This window comes from Pistacia vera, unplaced genomic scaffold, assembly GCF_008641045.1.
Source record: "Pistacia vera cultivar Batoury unplaced genomic scaffold, PisVer_v2 Contig430, whole genome shotgun sequence".
NCBI lineage: Eukaryota > Viridiplantae > Streptophyta > Magnoliopsida > Sapindales > Anacardiaceae > Pistacia > Pistacia vera.
Window position 1 is genome coordinate 2,285,628 of NW_022196258.1, and position 12,036 is coordinate 2,297,663.

At 32.7% G+C, this 12,036-nt stretch overlaps 2 pseudogenes; both read right to left on the minus strand.

The window, feature by feature from the left end:
* Positions 1–3,753: 3,753 nt before the first annotated feature.
* LOC116143632 lies at positions 3,754–5,194 on the minus strand (annotated as a pseudogene).
* Positions 5,195–10,185: 4,991 nt separating this feature from the next.
* LOC116143504 lies at positions 10,186–12,036 on the minus strand (annotated as a pseudogene).

Consider the following 12,036-nt stretch of genomic DNA (forward strand, 5'->3'; position numbering starts at 1 on the left):
TATTGGTTTTAATATCATACCACGTGTATACTCAAGTCAACTCACTTCCTACTTATCTCTAAATTAAAACGCACAAAATTTTGCCAAACCTCTCCATTAAATAACACGTGTCCTCATCAGTAACTGAATTCTGCCTACATTAATTTGCATCATATCCTTCTCATTAACCCATTGTATTCAAACCTGAATGTGAACTTGCACACGATAAATAGGAATTGATAAACAAAATAAAGAGGCAAAAAGTTTTGCGTAAGGGAATAACTGAAGAGGCTTTACATGCCATGCATGCAATTAAGAAATAATCTAAGGGAAAATAAATAACGACGGTGTCTCAGAAAGAGAACCAAAACTCGATTTTGTTTTGTAATTTATGGGCAGCAATTTGCAAAACCACGGTGAGATTAAATTTAGAATGTTGTGTTTGATCTTTTCTGTTAACCCACAAAAACTATTAAATCCAAAGGTGACACCTTCAGTTTATGTAACCCACAAAAACATATTTGTTTAATTTATGTTCATCAAATGCATAAAAAAATATGTTCATCCATACGTGTGATAATAATTCTTCATTGCAAATGGATTACTTTATTAGTCCACTTATTTCTATTTGTACATATGAGTATTAATTATTATAGTTGAAATATTTATAGTTTCTTAATTAATTAATTACATATCCCACGATAAGGTTATATGTGAGAGTTTATTCTAATATGAACTTTTCCAATAAAATTATTCAGTGTTAGAATTAATTACAAGTTCTAGTTATATATATAGCTAGTAGAAAAGCATGCATTTTGCAACTAATGGATAGGAAAGTTAACACACTAAATGTAACCTCTACCTCTACATAATTACACCACAAATGAATATAGGGTGCCTCTAATAACTAATGGTATTGAACTAATTCTTATTAATAATTAATTAAATTGTAATAAACGGATCGATTAGAATAATAATATTGTTGTGTGTGATTTTTCCATTAAGCTCGGAGAAGTCAGAGTTCCGCAAGGTTATAGTTCGATCCAAAATCAGTTCAGCTCAACACCTGTCCGACTCAGCATAAGCTCGTCGAGATATAGCTTGACCCAACATAAACTAGTCGCGATCAATCATGACAATTGTCAACCAGATAATTGATAAGCTCATATCTCAGATATTTCGGAAGATATCAGATCAACAGCAATGATAGCGCGATCTTAGTGCTCAATCGCGAGAATATCGAAATTGTACTTCCACCTTGATTGTAATTCCTTTATTTTCGTTATTTCCTTTTAAAGAAACTTATATATAAACCCCCTCTAACAACGGAGAATGGGTTAGTAAATTATCCTAGACATTATACTATTTTCTTGTAAGTTCTCTAAACAAATAAGAAAAACAGTGGACATAGGCTCAAGATTCAAACTTGTCGAACTACTTTAAAAACATTTTGTGTTCCTTACATTACTTTTTTTACATTCATTGCATTACTGGTTATCTTTAATCACATACACATTAGTTACAATTTCACCAAGGTCAATCGGATAATTCTAGTTGGTGTAATTCTTGCATCAACAAATGTGCTATCAATCATTTAATTGAATACCTAGTTCTTTAAATAAAATTTAAAAAATATTTAGTTACATAAATATTCAATTAATAAATAATTAAATAAATAATATGATTATTTCTTCCATGTTTAATTGTTTAACTATTTTATTATATAACTAATTATTAAATGATTGGGGCCTTAACTAATTATTATTTAGTATTAATAAAATGTAATTATTTAATTCTTCTAATATCTAACTAATTATTTTAACTATTCTTGTTTTAATATTTTATTTGACAGTGTGGAGGTTTTGTTGTTGATTGATGGTGATGAAATTATTATTATCCTCAAAATAAAATGAATATCAATTAGCATTCTAAATACTTTTATCTCAATGTATAGATGAAGTTGTGATGTAATAAATTATATGATAATAAGATATCTTTAAATATGATAACACAATATTGGTATGAAAATCTTTGAATAATTCTTGAGATGAGAATTTTGTAATGAATCCTTGTAGTTCCATAAACTAATAAAATTAAATATTATAATTTAATTTCATTCATAAGTATGTTTCTGTTACAAGTTAATCTATGGAAAAGAAAGTTAATCTACATATTGCAAATTATAATCTGACTAATTTCCACCAATAAACACATGAAATGATACTTGTCTTCACTTAGGTATTATTTTTTTAAAATTCTCCACGAGCAGAACTAACTTATCATTAGAAAAAAAATGTTTATTATTGTTGTTAGATACCCTGGCTTAAAAGTTGAAATTGAAAATAAAAAAATTATTATAACCTAAACTAAAAAAAAAAAAAAGAATGTTAATTCTAATTTAAATTTCATCTTCTATTTACAATCCCTACATATATTGATTGAAAATATTTTATTCTTTAGAGACTCTATCATCATGCAATCTATTGTTAGTGATTTTTTAATTTATAAAAATCCCATTAAATTATTTTCAGTACACCTGATTCAAATGAATAACTCCAAATTATTTATACTTTTCGTCTTCAAACTTCATAAAAAAATTGAACAACAATTCTTGATCTTCTACATTTACAAACACGTTGATGAATTTTAATTCAATTATATGTAGATCACAAATGTATTCATTTTACCTTTTAATATATTAAATGTTACGTATTATTAATTAAAGCGCATATTTAACATTTCTTAGGATGAAACTAGAGGCGTATGTACTTGAAGGCTTATTAATTCATTCTTCTTATTGGATCTCAACCCTAGTCTATTCATTTTCACTCTTAGTATTATATGCTGTTAGCTGGAACCCAGAAGTTTTTCTGAACTCTATTTATAAACACATCACAAATGCATGTAGGTGTAGCCCAATATTAGATACGCAAAACTATAGTTTATCGCCAACTATTATAAATACAATACCCAGTTGTTAAATATTATTATTTATATTATATTTATAATGCCTACTTCCATTTTTATATAGCCTTTACATAAGAACTGGTTTGGTGCATGCAGTTTGTCTTTGAGAGACAAACCATGGTGAACATAAATTGAAATCATTTCTAAAAATGACGATTTGTTAGAGACGTCCTTATGATTGTCAAGGTCCCACCGATGACCTAAAATTAATAAGCCTACCAAAGGTAACTGTTCACAAGTGCGACAACCAATTGATGGTAACAGGATTTTAAGATATATAGATTAGACACAAGAAACAATAAAAATTGATGACTCCATCGGAAAATTAATTAACCTACCACTGCTGTTGCACGTATAGTTGAATATATGGCGTACTGAATTTTACCAAATTTTCCATGTACAACAAATGCTAATTCAGTCACTTATCATCGATGAAATACAACATTTCCCATATACCTTCTAGTTTATACAAAGGCTTCTGTTTTTCCTGAAATAACAGCAGTTACAATGTGTTTTTTCTTACATGGTTGGACTTAAACACAAGAGGGCCTTGGGCTGTCTATATATCAGATACATAATAGTTGTAGAAAAAAAAAAATAAAAAGATTGTGGAAGCTAGAAGACATATAAGAAGAGCCATAAGAATTAATACATGCAGGAAGAAGTAAATGCACATCCCAGATAAATATTATGACTTTTAATAAAGTAACTTAAACAAAGAAGCAAACCCTTGAATCAAGCTTGTGATAGTTTTTTCTCTTAATCTCTTTTTTTTTTTTTTTTTTTTTTTTTTTACATTTTTGTGGCTCAGAGCTTGACAATTTCCGGATATGTACAGGTATCGATCGATGCAATCCGCCCAAGGCCCATCGACTGTGTCTTGATGGTTTTGTTACACTTCCAAACACACTGTTGCATTTAAACCCACTGCCAAAACAATCTGCCAAACTCTTTCTCCCTTCTTCATCCTCCCCTTTGATTCAACATAGCTCAATTCGTACCAAGAGATGAAGATGATGTGTTTCCGAATCGATGCGTGTCATTCTTGAGCTTCCACGTCTCCTCCGCTGAGAGCTGCAAATTCTTTTGCAATTCATCTAGTGACTGCTCTTCCACCCGCATGGATACAGAAGTGTTCAAAAGCCTGCTTGAAGTCAGGAATATAAGTTTTCACTTAGGTTGAAAATTTTACGGCCGATGAGAGTAAAAAGAAACAACAGTTGCTCGATGCGGGAAGTACAAGAGGTCCCATCGTTATGTTGACTTTAAAGCCTCTCCTGCTATTGCCATGAGATCTTTGGACAATATCCCTACTTGTGCCTCTTTGTCTTCTTCTTCAAACACACAACGATAAGCCTTGTCATCTGCGCCTTTGTGGGTGCGAACAACATGAACCAGGCGGTACTTGGCTCGCCGACTCTCGGACTTCGGTTCGATAACAAGATTCGGCTCCACCACATACGAAGAGACAATTTGGAAGGAGCATGGCTCTTTCATTTCCTTGGTAGTAGTTTGGTGTATGATCTCTGTGCTCACTACTACTGCGTTAGAATTTGGATGCACTTGAAGAAGACACGACTAAGTCGATAGAAATAACCCCTGCACTGCATCCCATTCCGGAAAGATTAAAGCTTTTATGTTACTTCTGAGCTTGTATTTGTTAATCACCATAGCTGATAAAGACGGATTTGGAGAAAAAAGACTGCAATTCACTATAAGAATGTCGTGTCTTTGGCTTAAGACCAGTTTTCTTGAACAAAGATCCATGGCTGAGAGATACACAGTTTCCCTCCCTCTTGCAGCCTCCATAGTTGGAGTTGGAGGAATGTAGTGATATCCGGAGGCAAGCACGTCTCTTCACCAAACCGGACCTTTCAAGATTCTCATCTGGAACTCAACACCTTAGGTTGTTTTTCAAGATGGCCTGGAGTGCTCCATGAGGTGGCAAAGGGGACACCAGGTCACGGGATTTTGTACAAGCGTAGTCCACTAGTAAATGGTTCTCGGCTTGCGAAATAAACGGTGGCGACGAAGATGATGAGGAAAGAAGAGCAAAGAATCTGGACAAGATCAAAGTGAAGCGAGTGCCAAGATTGACAATTTCCTCAGGGCCTAAACAGAACCTCGGAGAGAATACTCTACCATGACGGGCACAAGCAAGAGGTAAAGATGTGATTGCAAGATACTGTAACCAGTTTAACATACTTGAGTTTAACAGAACTCAAAAGTCAGGCAAGATTTGAGGCATGTTGTGGAAGTATTAGCGTTGGAGTGAAAGATAGAGAGAATGTTGGTGATGAAAGAAAGATGAGAAGGATTGAGGGTAATAGGAGTAGTGAGGGTGGGAATTTAAAGGCTACGGGACCGGGAGCAATGAAGGAGGCTGTGTAGGATTAAATGAAGGACTTCACGTCACTCAACCTACTTAACTTGGTATTATTTTTCATAACTCCTCCAATTTTTTCCGGTTGTAACTAAACCAACCCACACCACCCTTAAGATTTGGTACATCATCCCCGTGAGTTTCTCCTTAGTACAAACTTCTCTTCTTCTTAATTAACGACATTGACGTGATTTTTTCTTCTTTCACACTCTCGTCTTATTTATTATATCCAAATACTAATATTTTATACTCATTCTTTCTCGTACTCAGATAGAGTGCTCTAAAATTAATTAAATTATAATATGTTCACCTTTTATTTAATTAATTTGGTCTAAAGTGCAGAACCTTCTTTTATTATGTACATGCTATCTATAGTTAAGTGACAACTGCCAGGCATAGGAAAAGTAACCAAACTGGACAGTAGTTCGCTGGAAATAAAAATTTAGATGAATGAGGATAACTAATAAACTAAATTATATTTGACTTCTACTCACTGCAACTCGACAAAATCAGGTATTCAATAATGAACCAACGAAAAAGAAAAAGTCAAAGTCTGTATGGCTTCATTTTTTTTTTTTTTTTTTTTTTTTTTTTTTTTTTTTGTGGTGGGAAGGTTGGCTATTAATTTCCCGATCATGACATGCATGTGCATTTTGTCATGAAATAAATAGTGCTAGCTTGCATAATGTGAACTTCATTATGGGGAACGTTAAATTACAACTTAATTTCTGAATCCACAATATAATATTTATTTCATGATTTAATTAGAATTGTATGCTTATCATTATGTGGAGTCTCAATAATTATAATTATATTATAATTATTATATTTCTTATATCTTTATTTACTATACAATTATACTCATTTTTATAATATATTTATTCAATTGCAATTAAAAAAAAAGTTAATTTGAAGTTTAATGCGAGGTAGCTTGTAGTATGATATTATATTACAAAGCTTGCTTTAATTAACGTAAAGGACATGATGAATTAATGGGGATTACGAAATTAATTAATTTGCTGATCCACCAACAAAACAACTCGCGTCAAGATTAAATTGTAGGCTCATTACCTTTTCAAATTCCTGAAATACCAAAAGCCCTAACGCTAGTTAAATGAGATATAAATAAGTGTTCTACTATATATAACCCCAAAAGAAAAAATTGATTTCTTATCCACCAATTGACTTCAATGCTGTGTTTGTTAAAAACAAAAAAAGAAGATTATAAACTTTCATCTAAGCTAAAATAAGACATAATTGGGTTTGCATCTCAAATCATTTTTACTGTTTCAGTTTTTTTTTTTTTTTTTTGGGGAAAAAAGTAAATTTTAAAAAAAAAGAAACTATATAGAAAACTAGGGACATACCCTCAGAAGAGGTCTAGAGAAGACAAAACAATGTGCCTTTTTTTGGACAAAAATGTGAGAAACCGCTCAAAAGGGAGCACCATGCTCCAACAAGGGAGGAGATGGGTTCAGGCCCTAAGGGAGCTCCAGCTCAAACCAAATGGAAAAGAGAAACAGACAAGACGTCCGACTAAAAACCACAAGCTCAAACAAACAAGATCAATTAGTATGGGAGGCTCCAGAGCTCTAAGATGAGGATGGATGGCACATTGTTTCAGTTGTGCAGAATGCCTTGTGAAGATGATATTGAGAATTAATAATATTTATTATTGTCATCCAAATTTAATTTGCATAATTGTGATGTGATTTTTCTTTGTGCATTAATTTTGATTTGTTTGCTTTAATATTAATAAATATTATTAATTTAATGTACTAAATTTAATATTAATATATAAATATTAAATAATATTATAAATTTATTATAATAAAATACAAAAACAATACTAACAATAACCTAATAATAATAACAATAATAAATAATAATGATTCTAAACAGCAACAAACAAGTACCAAACTTAAGCTGTCAATAGTGGAAACCTGAAAAACAATTTACCCTTTGGTGCTTTTTGTATTTACAAAATAAATAATAATAATAATAATTTTGATTTCTTTTATTAATTACTGATTAGTTTTACGTTTTCAATTATTGTCATATAAATAAGAAATTATATTAAAAATTAATTTCTAACAAACTAATGGCAATGATTTTAAGAAAATTGACACCAAAAATTTTTCACGACAAAACATAGATTGCGTCGCAATACGTTTTTGGCATTGTTTTTTATATTTGCGTCGCCAAAAACGTTTCTCGACGAACAATTTGTTGTGTAGCCAGATGACTTTTGCGTCGTTTTTTTATATTTTCGTCACCAAAAACCATTCCTGACGCACAATTTGTTGTGTCGCTAGATGAATTAATTTTACATCGTTGTTTATATTTTCGTTGCCAAAAACGTTTCCCAATGCACAATTTGTTACGTAGCTAGATGGATTTTGCATCATTTTTTATATTTTGGTTGCCAAAAACATTTCTTGATGCACAATTTGTTGCGTAGGCAGATGAATTTTGCGTCATTTTTTATATTTTCATCACAAAAAACGTTTTCTGATGCACAATTTGTTGCGTAGCCAGATGGATTTTGCTTTGTTTTTTATATTTTCGTCGTTGAAAAGGTGTTACGATGGGCCTTTTGTTGCGTAGCTAAACTTTGTTGGTGTCACTTTATATATGTTCATCGCCAAAAACATTTTATGGCGCCATGTATTTGCATTGCTAAATACTTTTGGCTACGTTTTGTATTATTTTCGTCTCTTAAAAGTATCCACGGCGATATATAGTTACGTCGCGAAACAACTTGGTTGTCGCTTTTTTTATTTTCGTCGGCAAAAAATTGTATGACGAATTATGTTGTCACTAAGTCCGTCGCCAATTTGCTTCCCGCCATCTCGTGCAAGGATTAGAAAGTTCGCGAAACTATTGGCAACCAATTTCATATTTCGTCGCTAATAGTTACCTTTGGCAACGAATTTCGAAATCATCGCAAATAAAATCATAGCTAAAAACCCTTTTTATAACCCTTGCTTATGTTTATAGTATTGTTAGGTTAAGTTTGTTACATTGTTTGTATTAGTTGATGCCAACTGTATAACTATGGTTAGGTTAGTTGGTAATTGTGATTAGTAGAAGATTGATTAATTACTAAGATTGAATAAAATTTAGGAAAATCCGATGGAGATAAAATTGGGAGCCAAGAATCACTCGGTTCTAGTTTATTAAGGAAACCAGTAATTTCTCCATTGAGGAAGAACTTGGGTAGAAATTCAGAAGATGATGAGGTCAGCAAGGAGGAAAGTGAAGAGTATTGGGAGGACAAGAGTTGGCTTTGTCATTTTGCTCTGATACCATGAAATAAAATGAAGAACAGAGGATTCTTGGAATGTATTCTTCCTTTTTCATTACTGAATTTTTCGCACTATTACAACCCATATAACAAGATGTTAATCAATCTTCTACTAATCACAGTTACCAACTAACCTAACCATAGTTATACAGCCGGCATCAACTAATACAAACAATGTAACAGACTTAACCGACAATACTATAACCAATAATTATATCTATGTAATTAATATTAGGCAGCATTAATGATATATATATTGCAAAATATATTAAAAATTATTTCATCTATCAATTTGTAAAGTAAATATTAACATTTACTAGCTCTTTCATAAAATACTAATCACTACATTTATTAATTTTATGTAGTACTTTAGTTTTAGGAACTTAATATATTTATAAAATTCTCCCAGCTAAAGAACTGATAATTAAAAAAAAAATGTTTATTATTGTTTGTAGATACCCTGGCTTAAAGTTGAAATAATGAAAAAAAAAAAATTATTATAACCTAAACTAAAAAAAAAAAAAAGAATGTTTAATTCTAATTTAAATTTCATCTTCATTTTACATCCCCTACATATATTGATTGAAAAATATATTTTATTCTTTAGAACTCATAGAAATCAATGCAATCTATGGTTAGTGATTTTTTTATTTATAAAAACCCATTAAATTATTTTCAGTACACCTGATTCAAATAGAATAACTCCAAATTATTTATACATTTTCGTCTTCAAACTTCAAAAAAAAATTGAACAACAATTCTTGATCTTCTACATTTACAAACACGTTATGAATTTTAATTCAATTATATGTAGATCACAAATGTATTCAATTTTTACCTTTTATAATTAAATGTTACGTATTAATTAATTAAAGCGCATATTTAACATTTACTTAGGATGAAAACTAGAGGTTATGTACTTGAGGCTTATTAATCATTTCTTCTTATTGGATCTCAACCCATGTCATTTCATTTTCACTCTTAATATTAATTAATGCTGTTAGCTGGAACCCAGAAGTTTTTCTGAACTCTATTTAGTAAAACACATCACAAATGCATAGGTTTAGCCCTAAATAAGATACGCAAAACTTAGTTTATCGCCAACTATTATAAATACAAATACCCAGTTGTATAAATATTATGTTTATATTTATAAATGCCGTACTTCCATTTTTATATAGCCTTCTACATAAGAACTGGTTTGGTGCATGCAGTTTCGTCTTTGAAGACAAACCATTGGTGAACTAAATTGAAATCTAATTTCTAAAAATGACGATTTGTTAGAGACGTCCTTATGATATGTCAAGGCCCACAACAGATGACCTAAAATTAATTAAGCCTACCAAAAGGTAACTGTTCACAGTGCGACAACCAATTGATGGTAACGAGTTTAATGATATATAGTTAGACACAAGAAACAATAAAAGAAAATTGATGACTCCATCGGAAAATTAATTAAACCTACCACTGCTGTTGCACGAAGTTAATATATGGCGTACTGAATTTACCAAATTTTCCTGTACAACCAAAATGCTAATCAGTCAACTTATCATCGATGAAATACAACATTTCCCATATACCTTCTAGGTTTATACAAAGGCTTCTTGTTTTTCCTGAAATAACAGCAGTTACAATGTGTTTTTTCTTACATGTTGGACTTAAACACAAGAAGGGGCCTGGGCTGTCTATATATCAGATACATAATAGTTGTAAAGAAAAAAAAGAAAAAATAAAAAGATTGTGGAAGCTAGAAGACATATAAGAAGAGCCATAAGAATTAATACATGCAGGAGAGAAGTAAATGCACATCCCAGATAAATATTATGACTTTTAATAAAGTAACTTAAACAAAGAAGCAAACCCTTGAATCAAGCTTGTGATAGTGTTTTTCTCTTAATCTCTTTTTTTTTTTTTTTTTTTTTTTTTTTTTTTTAACTTTTGTGGCTCAAGCTTGACAATTTCCGGAATATACAGGGTATCGATCGATGCAATCCGCCCAAGGCCCATCGACTGGTGTCTTGATGGTTTTGTTACACTTCCAAACAGCACTGTTGCATTTAAACCCACTGCCAAAAGCAATCTGCCAAACTCTTTCTCCCTTCTTCATCTCCCCTTTGATTCAACATGCTCAATTCGTACCAAAGGATGAAGATGATGTGTTTCCGAATCGATGCAGTGTCATTCTTGAGGCTTCCACGTGCTCCGCTGAGAGCTGCAAATTCTTTTGCAATTCATCTATGACTGCTCTTCCCCCGCATGGATACAGAAGTGTTCAAAAGCCTGCTTGAAGTCAGGAATATAAGGTTTCCACTTAGGGTTAAAAATTTTACGGCCGATGAGAGTAAAAAGAAACAACAGTTGCTCGGATGCGAAGTACAAGAGTCCCATCGTTGTGATGTTGGACTTTAAAGCCTCTCCTGCTATTGCCATGAGATCTTTGGACAATGAAATCCCTACTTTGCCCTCTTTTTTCTCTTCTTCAACACACCAACGATAAGCCTTGTCATCTGCGCCTTTGTGGGTGCGAACAACATGAACCAGGCGGTACTTGGCTCGCCGACCTCTCGGACCTTCGGTTCGATAACAAGATTGCGGCTCCACCCATACGGAAGAGACAATTTGGAAGAGCATGGCTCTTTCATTTCCTTGGTAGTAGTTTGGTGTTATGACTCTGTGCTCACTACTACTGCGTTAGAATTTGGATGCACTTGAAGAAGATCACGAGCTAAGTCGATAGAAATAACCCCTGCACTGCATCCCATTCCGGAAAGATTAAAGCTTTTAATGTTACTTCTGAGCTTGTATTTGTTAATCACCATAGCTGTAAGACGGAGTTGGAGAAAAAAGACTGCAATCACTATAAGAATGTCGATGTCTTTAGGCTTAAGACCTTTTTGAACAAAGAATCCATGGCTGAGAAGATAACAGTTCAGCCTCTCCTCTTGCAGCCTCCATAGTTGGAGTTGGAGGAATGTAGTGATCGGGGCAAGCACGTCTCTTCACCAAGACCGACCTTTCAAGAATTCTCATCTGGAACTCAACACTCTTAGGTTGTTCTTCAAGATGAGCCTGGAGTGCTCCTTGAAGGTGGCAAAGGGGACACGGCAGGTACGGGAGGTTTGTAACAAGCGTAGTCCACTAGGTAAATGGTTCTCGGCTTGGACATAATAAACGGTGGCACGAAGATGATGAGGAAAGAAGCAAAGAATCTGGACAAGATCAAAGTGAGCGAGTGCCAAAGATTGACAATTTCCTCAGGGCCTAAACGAAGAACCTCGAGGAGAATACTACCATGACGGGCACAAGCAAGAGGTAAAAATGTATTGACAAGATACTGGTAACCAAGTTTAACATACTTGAGTTTAACAGAACTCAAGAAGTCAGGCAAGATTTGAGGCAT